The following is a 12,013-nucleotide window of genomic DNA, read 5'->3' as shown; positions in this document are numbered from 1 at the left end:
CAATAAGTATATACAGACACCCCCTATGGGCAGACCCTAAAAAGGGGCGGGCACATAAAAATCTAGCGCCGACCCATACCCAAAGCGGCATGATACAGCATTAACCTATATCAATAATGATGTCATTATTGGGTGACTGGAAACTTTGCAGCAACTGAGATTCGTGGCAAATCAATTTGCTGTGAGGCAAATATTTGGAAGAAGCTGGCAAAACTTGAATTTCAAAAGATTCAATAATCTCTAATGCAAAGCTGTGCAGACAGAATTGCTCTTGTCGCTATGCTGACGAACTCTTAGTGTTTTCATGTTAGAGATCTATAAAAAGTTTGTTTATTTTATTCGGCACAAAGGTCCATTGGCAGAGAACTGGCACATTTCATCACAGCTTCCTAGGGCTAAATACAGGGTGGAGTTACTTGTAAAGTTTTCACTTGTATAAAAATCCTCCGAGTGCAGAAGACAGAAGAGAGAAGACTGGATCAGTGCAGTGTGCTGTGTCCTGTTTACAGTCAGCACCACAGGTATGATTATTGATTACTTTTCTTACAGTTTTCTTTAATTCTTTATTATTATTATTATTATTATTATTATTTATATAGCACCATTAATTCCATGGTGCTGAAAGAAAGGGGTTACGGAAAGAGTTAGGGGCAGGATGAGTTGTCACTATATTGAAAGACAGCTCAGTCATCCAATCTGAGACTGGGAGATGCTGAGCTTCTTTCTGGTGTTCCCTGTTCTAAGTAATTACCCAGCTACTTAACCAAGCTTTCAGTCCCTGATCTCTGCCAGTCATAGCATGTGCTCAGTGGTATCTTTGCCTTGTATTTCAATGCTCTGTTTGTTGATATTATTGCTGCCTGTCCATGGACCTTAACCCCTTTACCCCCAAGGGTGGTTTGCACGTCAATGACCAGACCAATTTTTACAATTCTGACCACTGTCCATTTATGAGGTTATAACTCTGTAATGCTTCAACGGATCCTAGTAATTCTGACACGGTGTCTCGGGACATATTGTACTTCATGGTAGTAGTAAAAGTTCTTTGATAATACCTGCGATTATTTGTGAAAAAAACAGAAATTTGGTGAAAATTTTGAAAATTTCGCAATTTTCCAAATTTGAATTTTTATGCAATTAAATCACAGAGATATGTCACATAAAATACTTAATAAGTAACATGTTCCACATGTCTACTTTACATCAGCACAATTTTGGAACCAAAATTTTTTTTTGTTGGGGAGTTATAAGGGTTAAAAGTTGACCAGCAATTTCTCATTTTTACAACACCATTTTTTTTAGGGACCACATCTCATTTGAAGTCATTTTGAGGGGTCTATATGATAGAAAATACCCAAGTGTGGCATCATTCTAAACACTGCATCCCTCAAGGTGCTGAAAACCACATTCAAGAAGTTTATTAACCCTTCAGGTGTTTCACAGGAATTTTTGGAATGTTTAAATAAAAATGAACATTTACCTTTTTTTCACAAAAAATTTATTTCAGCTCCAATTTGTTTTATTTTACCAAGGGTAACAGGAGAAAATGGACCCCAAATGTTGTTGTACAATTTGTCCTGAGTACGCGGATACCCCATATGTGGGGGTAAACCACTGTTTGGGCGCATGACAGAGCTCGGAAGCGAAGGAGGGCAATTTGACTTTTCAATGCAAAATTTACAGGAATTGAGATGGGACGCCATGTTGCGTTTGGAGAGGCACTGATGTGCCTAAACATTGAAACCCCCCACAAGTGACACCATTTTGGAAAGTAGACCCCATAAGGAACTTATCTAGAAGTGTGGTGAGCACTTTGACCCACCAAGTGCTTCACAGAAGTTTATAATGCAGAACTGTAAAAATAAAAAATCATGTTTTTTCACAAAAATTATTTTTTCGCCCCCAATTTTTTATTTTCTCAAGGGTAAGAGAAGAAATTGGACCCCAAAAGTTGTTGTACAATTTCTCCTGAGTACGTTGATACTCCATGTGTGGCGGTATATCACTGTTTGGGCGCATGGGAGAGCTCGGAAGGGAAGGAGCGCCGTTTGACTTTTCAATGCAAAATTGACAGGAATTGAGATGGGATGCCATGTTGCGTTTGGAGAGCCACTGATGTGCCTAAACATTGAAACCCCCCACAAGTGACACCATTTTGGAAAGCAGACCCCCTAAGGAACTTATCTAGAGGTGTGGTGAGCACTTTGACCCACCAAGTGCTTCACAGAAGTTTATAATGCAGAACCGTAAAAATAAAAAATCATATTTTTTCACAAAAATTATATTTTTGCCCCCATTTTTTTAATTTCCCAAAGGTACGAGAAGAAATTGGACCACAAAAGTTGTTGTACAATTTGTCCTGAGTACGCTGATACCCTATATGTGGGGGTAAACCACTGTTTGGGCACATGGGAGAGCTCAGAAGGGAAGGAGCGCCGTTTGACTTATCAATGCAAAATTGACAGGAATTTAGATGGGTTGCCATGTTACATTTGGAGAGCCACTGATGTGCCTAAACATTGAAACCCCCCACAAGTGACACCATTTTGGAAAGTAGACCCCCTAAGGAACTTATCTGGATGTGTGGTGAGCACTTTGACCCACCAAGGGCTTCACAGAAGTTTATAATGCAGTGCCGTAAAAAAAAATAAAAAATAAAAATTCCCACAAAAATTATTTTTTAGCCCCCAGTTTTGTATTTTTCCAAGGGTAACAGGAGAAATTGGACCCCAAAATTTGTTGTCCAATTTGTCCTGAGTACGCTCGTACTCGATGTGTTGGGGTAAACCCCTGTTTGGGCACACGGGAGAGCTCGGAAGGGAAGGAGCACTGTTTTACTTTTTCAACGCAGAGTCGGCTGGAATTGAGATCGGATGCCATGTCGCGTTTGGAGAGCCCCTGATGTGCCTAAACAGTGGAAACCCCCCAATTATAACTGAAACCCTAATGCAAACACACCCCCAACCCTAATCCCAACGGTGACCCTAACCACACCTCTAACCCAGGCACACCCCTAACCCTAATCCCAACCCAATTCCCAACCGTAAATGTAATCCAAACCCTAACCCTAACTTTAGCCCCAACCCTAACCCTAACTTTAGCCCGAACCCTAACTGTAGCCTTAATCCTAGCCCTAACCCTAGCCCTAACCCTAGCCCTAACCCTAGCCCTAACACTAACCCTAGCCCTTACTCTAGCCCCAACCCTAGCCCTAACCCTAACCTTAACCCTCGCCCTAACCCTAGCCCTAACCGTAGCCCTAACCCTAACCCTAGCCCTAACACTAATGGGAAAATGGAAATAAATACATTTTTTTAATTTTTCCCTAACTAAGGGGATGATGAAGGGGGGTTTGATTTACTTTTATAGAGGGTTTTTAGCGGATTTTTATGATTGGCAGCCGTCACACACTGAAAGACGCTTTTTATTGCAAAAAATATTTTTTGCGTTACCACATTTTGAGAGCTATAATTTTTCCATATTTGAGTCCACAGAGTCATGTGAGGTCTTGTTATATGCGGGATGAGTTAACGTTTTTATTGGTAACATTTTCGGGCACGTGACATTTTTTGATTGCTTTTTATTCCGATTTTTGTGAGGCAGAATGACCGAAAACCAGCTATTCATGAACTTCTTTTGGGGGAGGCGTTTATACCGTTCTGCGTTTGGTAAAATTGATAAAGCAGTTTTATTCTTTGGGTCAGTACGATTACAGCGACACCTCATTTATATTATTTTTTAATGTTTTGGCGCTTTTATATGATAAAAACTATTTTATAGAAAAAATAATTATTTTTGCATCGCTTTATTCTGAGGACTTTAACTTTTTTATTTTTTTATTTTTGATGCTGTATGGCGGCTCTTTTTTTGCGGGACAAGATGACGTTTTGAGCGGTACCGTGATTATTTATATCTGTCTTTTTGATCGCGTGTTATTCCACTTTTTGTTCGGCGGTATGATAATAAAGCGTTGTTTTTTGCCTCGTTTTTTTTTTCTTACGGTGTTTACTGAAGGGGTTAACTAGTGGGACAGTTTTATAGGTTGGGTCGTTACGGACACGGCGATACTAAATATGTGTACTTTTATTGTTTTTTTTTTTATTTAGATAAAGAAATGTGTTTATGGGAATAATATATATATATTTTTTTTTTCATTATTTAGGAATTTTTTTTTTTTTTTACACATTTGGAAATTTTTTTTTAACTTTTTTACTTTGTCCCAGGGCGGGACATCACAGATCGATGATCTGACAGTTTGCACAGCACTCTGAGCAGGCACTTGGTAAGCCACCTCCCTCCCTGCAGGACCCGGATGCCGCAGCCATCTTGTATCCGAGCCTGCAGCGAGGAAGGAAGGTAAGAGACCCTCGCAGCAACGCGATGACATCGCGTTGCTGTGGGGGTCTCAGGGAAGCCCGCAGGGAGCGCCCTCCCTGCGCGATGCTTCCCTATACCGCCGGCACACAGCGATCATGTTTGATTGCGGTGTGTCGGGGGTTAATGTGCCGGGAGCGGTCCGTGACCGCTCCTGGTACATTGTGCCGGATGTCAGCTGCGATAGGCAGCTGACACCCAGCCGCTATCGGCTGCGCTCCCCCCGTGAGCGCGGCCGATCGCTATGACATACATTCCCGTCCAGGGTCAGATAGGCCCAGGGCATATCGACGGGATAGTACGTCTAAGGTCAGAAAGGGGTTATTCTGATCATTCATTTGTCTAGCCTCATTGCTTTAGTCTGCTATCTTCCTGGTATTCTGACCTTGAACTATGATGTGACTATGCATTTGTCTTTTCCCTTTAGTTTTCAACATGCTCTCTTAGTATCTGACCCTGGTACATTTGACTGGCCAGCCTGACGACTTGTCTATGAGTAGTGAATAGCGTCACAAATAACATTAAAACTTCCTGAGCAGAATTTTTGAACCAATATGATTATTTTCTTATTATTATTTATTTTGTGTAGCAGTGACTTCTGTTGCAGCTTTAAAAGTTAGACACCCACAGAATGAAACACGAGCTTTAAAAGTTCATCAAACTTAGCTTTGTGTTAGATTTGTGTTCAGCAAAGGAAAGGGGTAGTACCTCATTAAAACTACTCTTCTTTCATTAAACCTACCTAGCCTGTATTTGCAGATATCAAGGTGTGTCTACTTTACACAATTTGGCCCTTACTACTTCTGCTTTGCTAGTGCTCTTTTTACGTTATTCCACGCCAAAGCTCTAGCACTACTCCCCATGCAGCCTACTGTATTAATAATCTTTATTTTTATATAGCGCTAACATATTCCGCAGCGCTTTACAGTTTTGCACACATTATCATCACTGTCCCCGATGGGGCTCACAATCTAGAATCCCTATCAGTATGTCTTTGGAATGTGGGAGGAAACCGGAGTGCCCGGAGGAAACCCACGCAAACACGGAGAGAACATACAAACTCTTTGCAGATGTTGTCCTGGGTGGGATTAGAACCCAGGACCCCAGCGCTGCAAGGCTGCAGTGGTAACCACTGCGCCACCGTGCTGCCCTGTGTATTACATCTACACGAAAAGCTCAAGTCCATGGTAAGAGCCATATGTTTCGATTAGCATTAGTGATGAGCGAGTGAACTCGTTGCTTGGGTTTTCCCCAGCACGCTTGGGTTATCTCCGAGTATTTGTTAATACTCGGTGATTTAGTTTTTGCTGATGCAGCTGCATGATTTACAGCTGCTACCCAGCCTGAGTGTAGGGGTTGCCTGATTGTTAGGGAATCCCAACATGGAATCAAGCTGTCTAACAGTCACAAATCATGCAGCTGTGGCGACTAAAACTAAATCTCCGAGCACTAACAAATACTTGGAGATCACCGGAGTGTGCTGTGGAAAACCCGAGCTACGAGTAAACTCGCTCATCTCTAGTTAGCATATATTGTAGCTTGTGCACTATGATAAGTTTGACTGTGTAGAGAGTGTGTATTGTGTATATGAGCAGTCAGTTTGGGCACTTATTTAGGATTACATACCCTTATATATCATATGTGTTTTTATATGTAGTCAGGATGCAAATGTATTTTTACATGTTAAGAGTCTGGTGCACATGCAACCATGCTCTCTGTAAAGGCCTAAGTTTAACCCCTTCATGACCCAGCCTATTTTGACCTTAAAGACCTTGCCGTTTTTTGCAATTCTGACCAGTGTCCCTTTATGAGGTAATAACTCAGGAACGCTTCAACAGATCCTAGCGGTTCTGAGATTGTTTTTTCGTGACATATTAGACTTCATGTTAGTGGTAAATTTAGGTCAATAAATTCTGCGTTTATTTGTGATAAAAACGGAAATTTGGCGAAAATTTTGAAAATTTCGCAATTTTCACATTTTGAATTTTTATTCTGTTAAACCAGAGAGTCATGTGACACAAAATAGTTAATAAATAACATTTCCCACATGTCTACTTTACATCAGCACAATTTTGGAAACAAAATTTTTTTTTTTGCTAGGAAGTTATAAGGGTTAAAATTTGACCAGCGATTTCTCATTTTTACAACGAAATTTACAAAATCATTTTTTTTAGGGACCACCTCACATTTGAAGTCAGTTTGAGGGGTCTATATGGTTGAAAATACCCAAAAGTGACACCATTCTAAAAACTGCACCCCTCAAGGTACTCAAAACCACATTCAAGAAGTTTATTATCCCTTCAGGTGCTTCACAGCAGCAGAAGTAACATGGAAGGAAAAAATGAACATTTAACTTTTTAGTCACAAAAATTATCTTTTAGCAACAATTTTTTTATTTTCCCAATGGTAAAAGGAGAAACTGAACCACGAAAGTTGTTCTCCAATTTGTCCTGAATACGCTGATACATTACATGTGGGGGTAAACCACTGTTTGTGCGCACGGCAGGGCTTGGAAGGGAAGGAGCGCCATTTGACTTTTTGAATGAAAAATTGGCTCCACTCTTAAGCGGACACCATGTCACGTTTGGAGAGTCCCCGTGTGCCTAAAAATTGGAGCTCCCCCACAAGTGACCCTATTTTGGAAACTAGACGCCCCAAGGAACTTATCTAGATGCATAGTGAGCACTTTGAACCTCCAGGTGCTTCACAAGTTGATCCGTAAAAATGAAAAAGTACTTTTTTTCACAAAGAAATTCTTTTAGCCTCAATTTTTTCATTTTCACATGGGCAACAGGATAAAATGGATCCTACAATTTGTTGGGCAATTTCTCCTGAGTACACCAATACCTCACATGTGGGGGTAAACCACTGTTTTGGCACATGGTAAGGCTTGGAAGGGAAGGAGCGCCATTTGACTTTTTGAATGAAAAATTGGCTCCACTCTTAAGCGGACACCATGTCACGTTTGGAGAGACCCTGTGTGCCTAAACATTGGCGCTCCCCCACAAGTGACCCCATTTTGGAAACTAGACCCCCCAAGGAACTTATCTAGATGCCTAGTGAGCACTTTAAACCCTCAGATGCTTCACAAATTGATCTGTAAAAATGAAAAAGTACTTTTTTTTCACAAAAAAATTCTTTCGCCTCAATTTTTTCATTTTCACATGGGCAATAGGATAAAATGGATCAAAAAATTTGTTGGGCAATTTCTCCCGAGTACGCCGATACCTCATATGTGGGGGTAAACCACTGTTTGGGCACTCGGCAGGGCTTGGAAGGGAAGGCGCGCCATTTGACTTTTTGAATGGAAAATTAGCTCCAATTGTTAGCAGACACCATGTCGCGTTTGGAGAGCCCCTGTGTGCCAATGCATTGGAGCTCCCCCACAAGTGACCCCATTTTGGAAACTAGACCCCCCAAGGAACTTATCTAGATACATTCTGAGCACTTTAAACCCCCAGGTGCTTCACAGAAGTTTATAACGCAGAGCCATGAAAATAAAAAATAATTTTTCTTTCCTCAAAAATGATTTTTTAGCCTGGAATTTCCTATTTTTCCAACAGTAATAGGAGAAATTGGACCACAAATTTTGTTGTCCAGTTTGTTCTGAGTACGCAGATACCCCATATGTGGGGGTAAACCACTGTTTGTGCGCACAGCAGGGCTCAGAAGGGAAGGCACGCCATTTGGCTTTTTAAATGGAAAATTAGTTCCAATCATTAGCGAACACCATGTCGCGTTTGGAGAGCCCCTGTGTGCCTAAACATTAAAGATCTCCCACAAATGACCCCATTTTGGAAACTAGACCCCCAAAGGAACTAATCTAGACATGTGGTGTTAGGAGTCAAGTTTCCTCTGCTGCACAGGGGGAATCTCGATCCGTCTTCGCTGCGGTCTCCCATTCTCCTCCAGCCGCAGTGGAGTCTGCTCAGCAGGGACGTCGATCCCAGCATCTCGCTCAGTCTGACTCTGTGCGAAGAGTTGCTGCTGCTTCTCCAGTCTCTGCCATTAAAGTCAGTGCTGGTCAGCAGCGAGCGGACTTCTCTGGGACTAAGTCCTTGTCTGCACGTACTGAGCATGCCCAGGGTAAGATCTCCCGTTGGAGATCGAGGGTCATGTGCTCAGGCTCTGCAGCACATTCCATTGGTCCTTTTGGCAGGTCTTGGAAGGGCAAAAGTGCTGTAGCCACTTCCTGTGCTGCAACTATATAAACTGCGCATGACCGCACGGCCATGCGCTAGTATTGTCTCATAATGTTATATGTGTGTGTGTAGATGAATGTATGTCGATGGATGAAAGCTCCTAAATATCCCTCCCTAGAGTTGTTGTCTGCTCGCGGATGTTGGTAGCTATCTAGCGCCCGACTAATCATCTGCACGATACACACATTACAGCGTCCTCTTGCTGTGTCCGCCTGTACGGCGCCGTGCGCTTGCCTTGCGCTTTCCATACTCAAGCCAGTGTGGTTGGTGGCGTCCGTCAGTGCGGCATTGCGCGCACTCCTGTGCATTTATATATTTATACTTAGTTTCCTTACACACCCAGTTGTGGTGTAGTGCCAGCGAGGGTCTAATCGGACTTCAATCCCAGTTGGGGTTAAGTACGCTGACTACTCGCTCGCGCTTTAGGTGCGGTACCGCGATCCTGTGACGCAACAGGATTGCTCCCTTCACGCTGGGTGAGGTTGAACCCACGTGTATATACTTTAGTGTACCACCATATAGTCTGTATTTACTAGCAGCAGGTTTTCACCTGCACGGTGGACCCCGGACTGCGAACGCATCTATATCACCTTTCTTGGTGCGTTCCGCCAGTCCTAACAGAATACTAGCGCCAGGGTCTGGCTAGTAAATGATGGACGATCAGCGTTCACAGCGGTACATCCAGCAGCTGGAGGGAAGGTTGGCGGCTCTTGAGCGTTCAACTTCAGCTGTGGATGTCACTGCTGTCGCTGTTCAGGCTGCTAGTGTTGCTGCAGCCACCTTGTCCACTGCCGCTCCTGTCCCGACTCTAACTCGCCTCCCGCTTCCAGAGAAATTCTCTGGTGACAGTAAGTCTTGTAGGGGTTTCGTGAGTCAGTGCTCTATCCATCTCGAGCTTCTGGCCTCTCGTTTCCCTACAGAGCAGGCTAAGGTGGGATTTATAGTGTCTCTTCTGTCGGACAGAGCGTTGCAGTGGGCTACGCCGCTATGGGAGCGTAGCGATCATGTGGTGCAGAGTGCTCCGTTGTTTCTGAGCACTCTGAAACAGGTCTTTTTGGGACCTCGTGTCACCCATGATACGGCGCTCCAATTGTTGGCATTGACTCAGGGCTCGTCCTTGGTCAGTCATTTTGCCGTCCACTTCCGCACCTTAGCATCTGAGCTGGAGTGGTCGGATAAATCCCTCATTCCAATATTTTGGAGGGGGCTGGCTGACCACGTTAAGGACGCCCTGGCCACTAGGGAGATTCCCACCACACTGGAGGAATTAATTACTCTATCCACTCGTATTGATCTCCGTTTTCATGAGCGGAGGTTAAAGCGAACCCAGTGTAGGCAGAGGTTTCGGCTGGCTCCCACCTTCGCCAAACCTTTGGAATCTCCAGACGAGGCTCCTGAGCCCCATGAGCCTGTGGTAGAGTCTCGAGCAGGATCTAAGTCCCGGACCGCTCGTGCACTCCAGATTTGTCATCTTTGCCAACAGTCTGGACATTTTGCCTCCAGATGTCTCCAGCGGTCGAGGAAACGTCAGCGTCTAGTGGTAGTTGGTGGAGGTGCACTAGACACGGCGACGTTTGCCTCCAAATTGTCCTTTAAGGGGACAATAACATTGGGCTCATCCTCTCACTCGGTGGAACTCTGCGTGTATTCTGGGGCGGAGGGCAATTTAATGTCTTCAGCCTTCGCCCAGCGTCATGCAATTCCTCTGGTCATGCTATCTCAACCAGTAACGGTACGAGTGGTGAATGGGTCGACACTGCCCACACAGATTACACATCAAACTATCCCTTTTACTCTGTCCATGTCACCATCTCATCAGGAGATTATATCTCTACTCGTCATTCCTGAGGGAATTGATGAGGTTCTCTTGGGGATACATTGGTTACGGTACCACTCTCCTCACATCGAGTGGTCCTCAGGCAGAATTCTGGGATGGGGTGAATCTTGTGGGAACAGGTGTCATCGAGAGTGCGTTCAGGTTACTACTACAGAGGTACCCGCAGATCTCTCCTCTCTCCCCAAGCAATATTGGTCTTATGCAGACGTGTTCTCCAAAAAGGCAGCGGAGACTCTTCCGCCCCATCGCCCCTATGACTGTCCTATTGATCTCTTGCCTGGTGCTGAGCCTCCCCGGGGTCGAGTCTATCCATTATCTCTCCCGGAAACGGAGGCAATGTCTCAGTACATACAAGAGAATCTGGCAAGAGGGTTCATCAGGAAGTCAGTGTCACCTGCTGGGGCAGGGTTCTTTTTCGTGCAGAAGAAGAATGGAGAACTACGTCCATGCATAGACTACAGCGGTCTTAATGCTATCACAGTTAAGAACAAGTACCCTTTGCCGTTGATATCTGAGCTTTTCGATAGGCTTCGGGGAGCTAGAGTGTTTACTAAACTAGATCTGCGGGGTGCTTATAACCTGATTCGCATCCGTGAGGGGGACGAGTGGAGAACGGCATTTAACACCAGAGATGGGCACTATGAGTATCTGGTGATGCCCTTCGGGCTCTGTAATGCACCTGCCGTTTTCCAAGACTTTGTCAACGACATCTTCCGGGATATGCTTTCCACCTCGGTTGTAGTCTATCTGGATGATATTCTCATCTTTTCTCCAGATATTGACTCCCACCGGAGAGATGTTGGCAGAGTCTTCGACCTCCTACGGGCAAATTCTCTTTATGCAAAGTTGGAGAAGTGTGTGTTTGAGCAGGAGTCCTTACCTTTCCTGGGCTATATCATCTCCGCCCAGGGATTGGCTATGGATCCTGCCAAACTACAGGCTGTGATGGACTGGCAAGAGCCCCATTCTCTTAAAGCGGTGCAGCGCTTTATGGGGTTCATAAACTATTACCGCCAGTTCATTCCCCACTTCTCAACTCTGGTAGCTCCCTTGGTAGCCCTCACCAAGAAGGGAGCGAATCCCAAATTGTGGTAGGAAGAGGTCTCCAAGGCCTTCACTTCTATTAAGTCCCACTTTGCTAGCGCTCCCATCTTACATCGTCCCGATGAGGATAAGCCATTCCTAATGGAGGTGGATGCCTCGTCCGTTGGTGCTGGAGCAGTCCTCTACCAAAAGGATGCTCAAGGTCGGAAGCATCCATGCTTCTTCTTCTCCAAGACCTTCTCGCCAGCGGAGAGGAACTACTCCATCGGGGACAGGGAGTTGCTAGCAATGAAGTTGGCCTTTTCGGAGTGGAGACACCTTCTGGAAGGTGCGCGGTTTCCCTTCCAAGTTTACACAGACCACAAATATTTGGTCTATTTGCAAACAGCCCAGCGGCTAAATTCTCGCCAGGCCAGATGGTCCCTGTTCTTCTCCCAGTTCCACTTCTCCCTTCATTATCTCGCCGGGGAGAAGAATTTCCGTGCTGACGCTCTCTCTCGCTCCCTTATGTCAACTGAGGAGGAGGAAGAGGAGCCTCGGCTTATTGTCCCTTCCG

The 12,013-nt window shown here is 44.5% G+C and overlaps 1 protein-coding gene across 2 annotated transcripts in view; it reads left to right on the top strand.

The window, feature by feature from the left end:
• The first annotated feature begins 382 nt into the window (after positions 1-382).
• Positions 383-12,013, top strand: part of LOC138638756 (cytochrome P450 2K4-like) — a 127,631-nt gene continuing 116,000 nt past the window's right edge. For both annotated transcript variants that reach the window (XM_069728313.1, XM_069728314.1), the window contains exon 1: positions 383-521. The gene's annotated coding sequence lies outside the window, so the exon portion shown is untranslated. The remainder of the gene's footprint in view (positions 522-12,013) is intronic.

The sequence above is a fragment of the Ranitomeya imitator genome, chromosome 5 (assembly GCF_032444005.1).
Source record: "Ranitomeya imitator isolate aRanImi1 chromosome 5, aRanImi1.pri, whole genome shotgun sequence".
Taxonomy (NCBI): domain Eukaryota; kingdom Metazoa; phylum Chordata; class Amphibia; order Anura; family Dendrobatidae; genus Ranitomeya; species Ranitomeya imitator.
The sequence above is the reverse complement of the archived record's forward strand: the minus strand, read 5'-3'. Positions and strand labels throughout refer to the sequence as shown.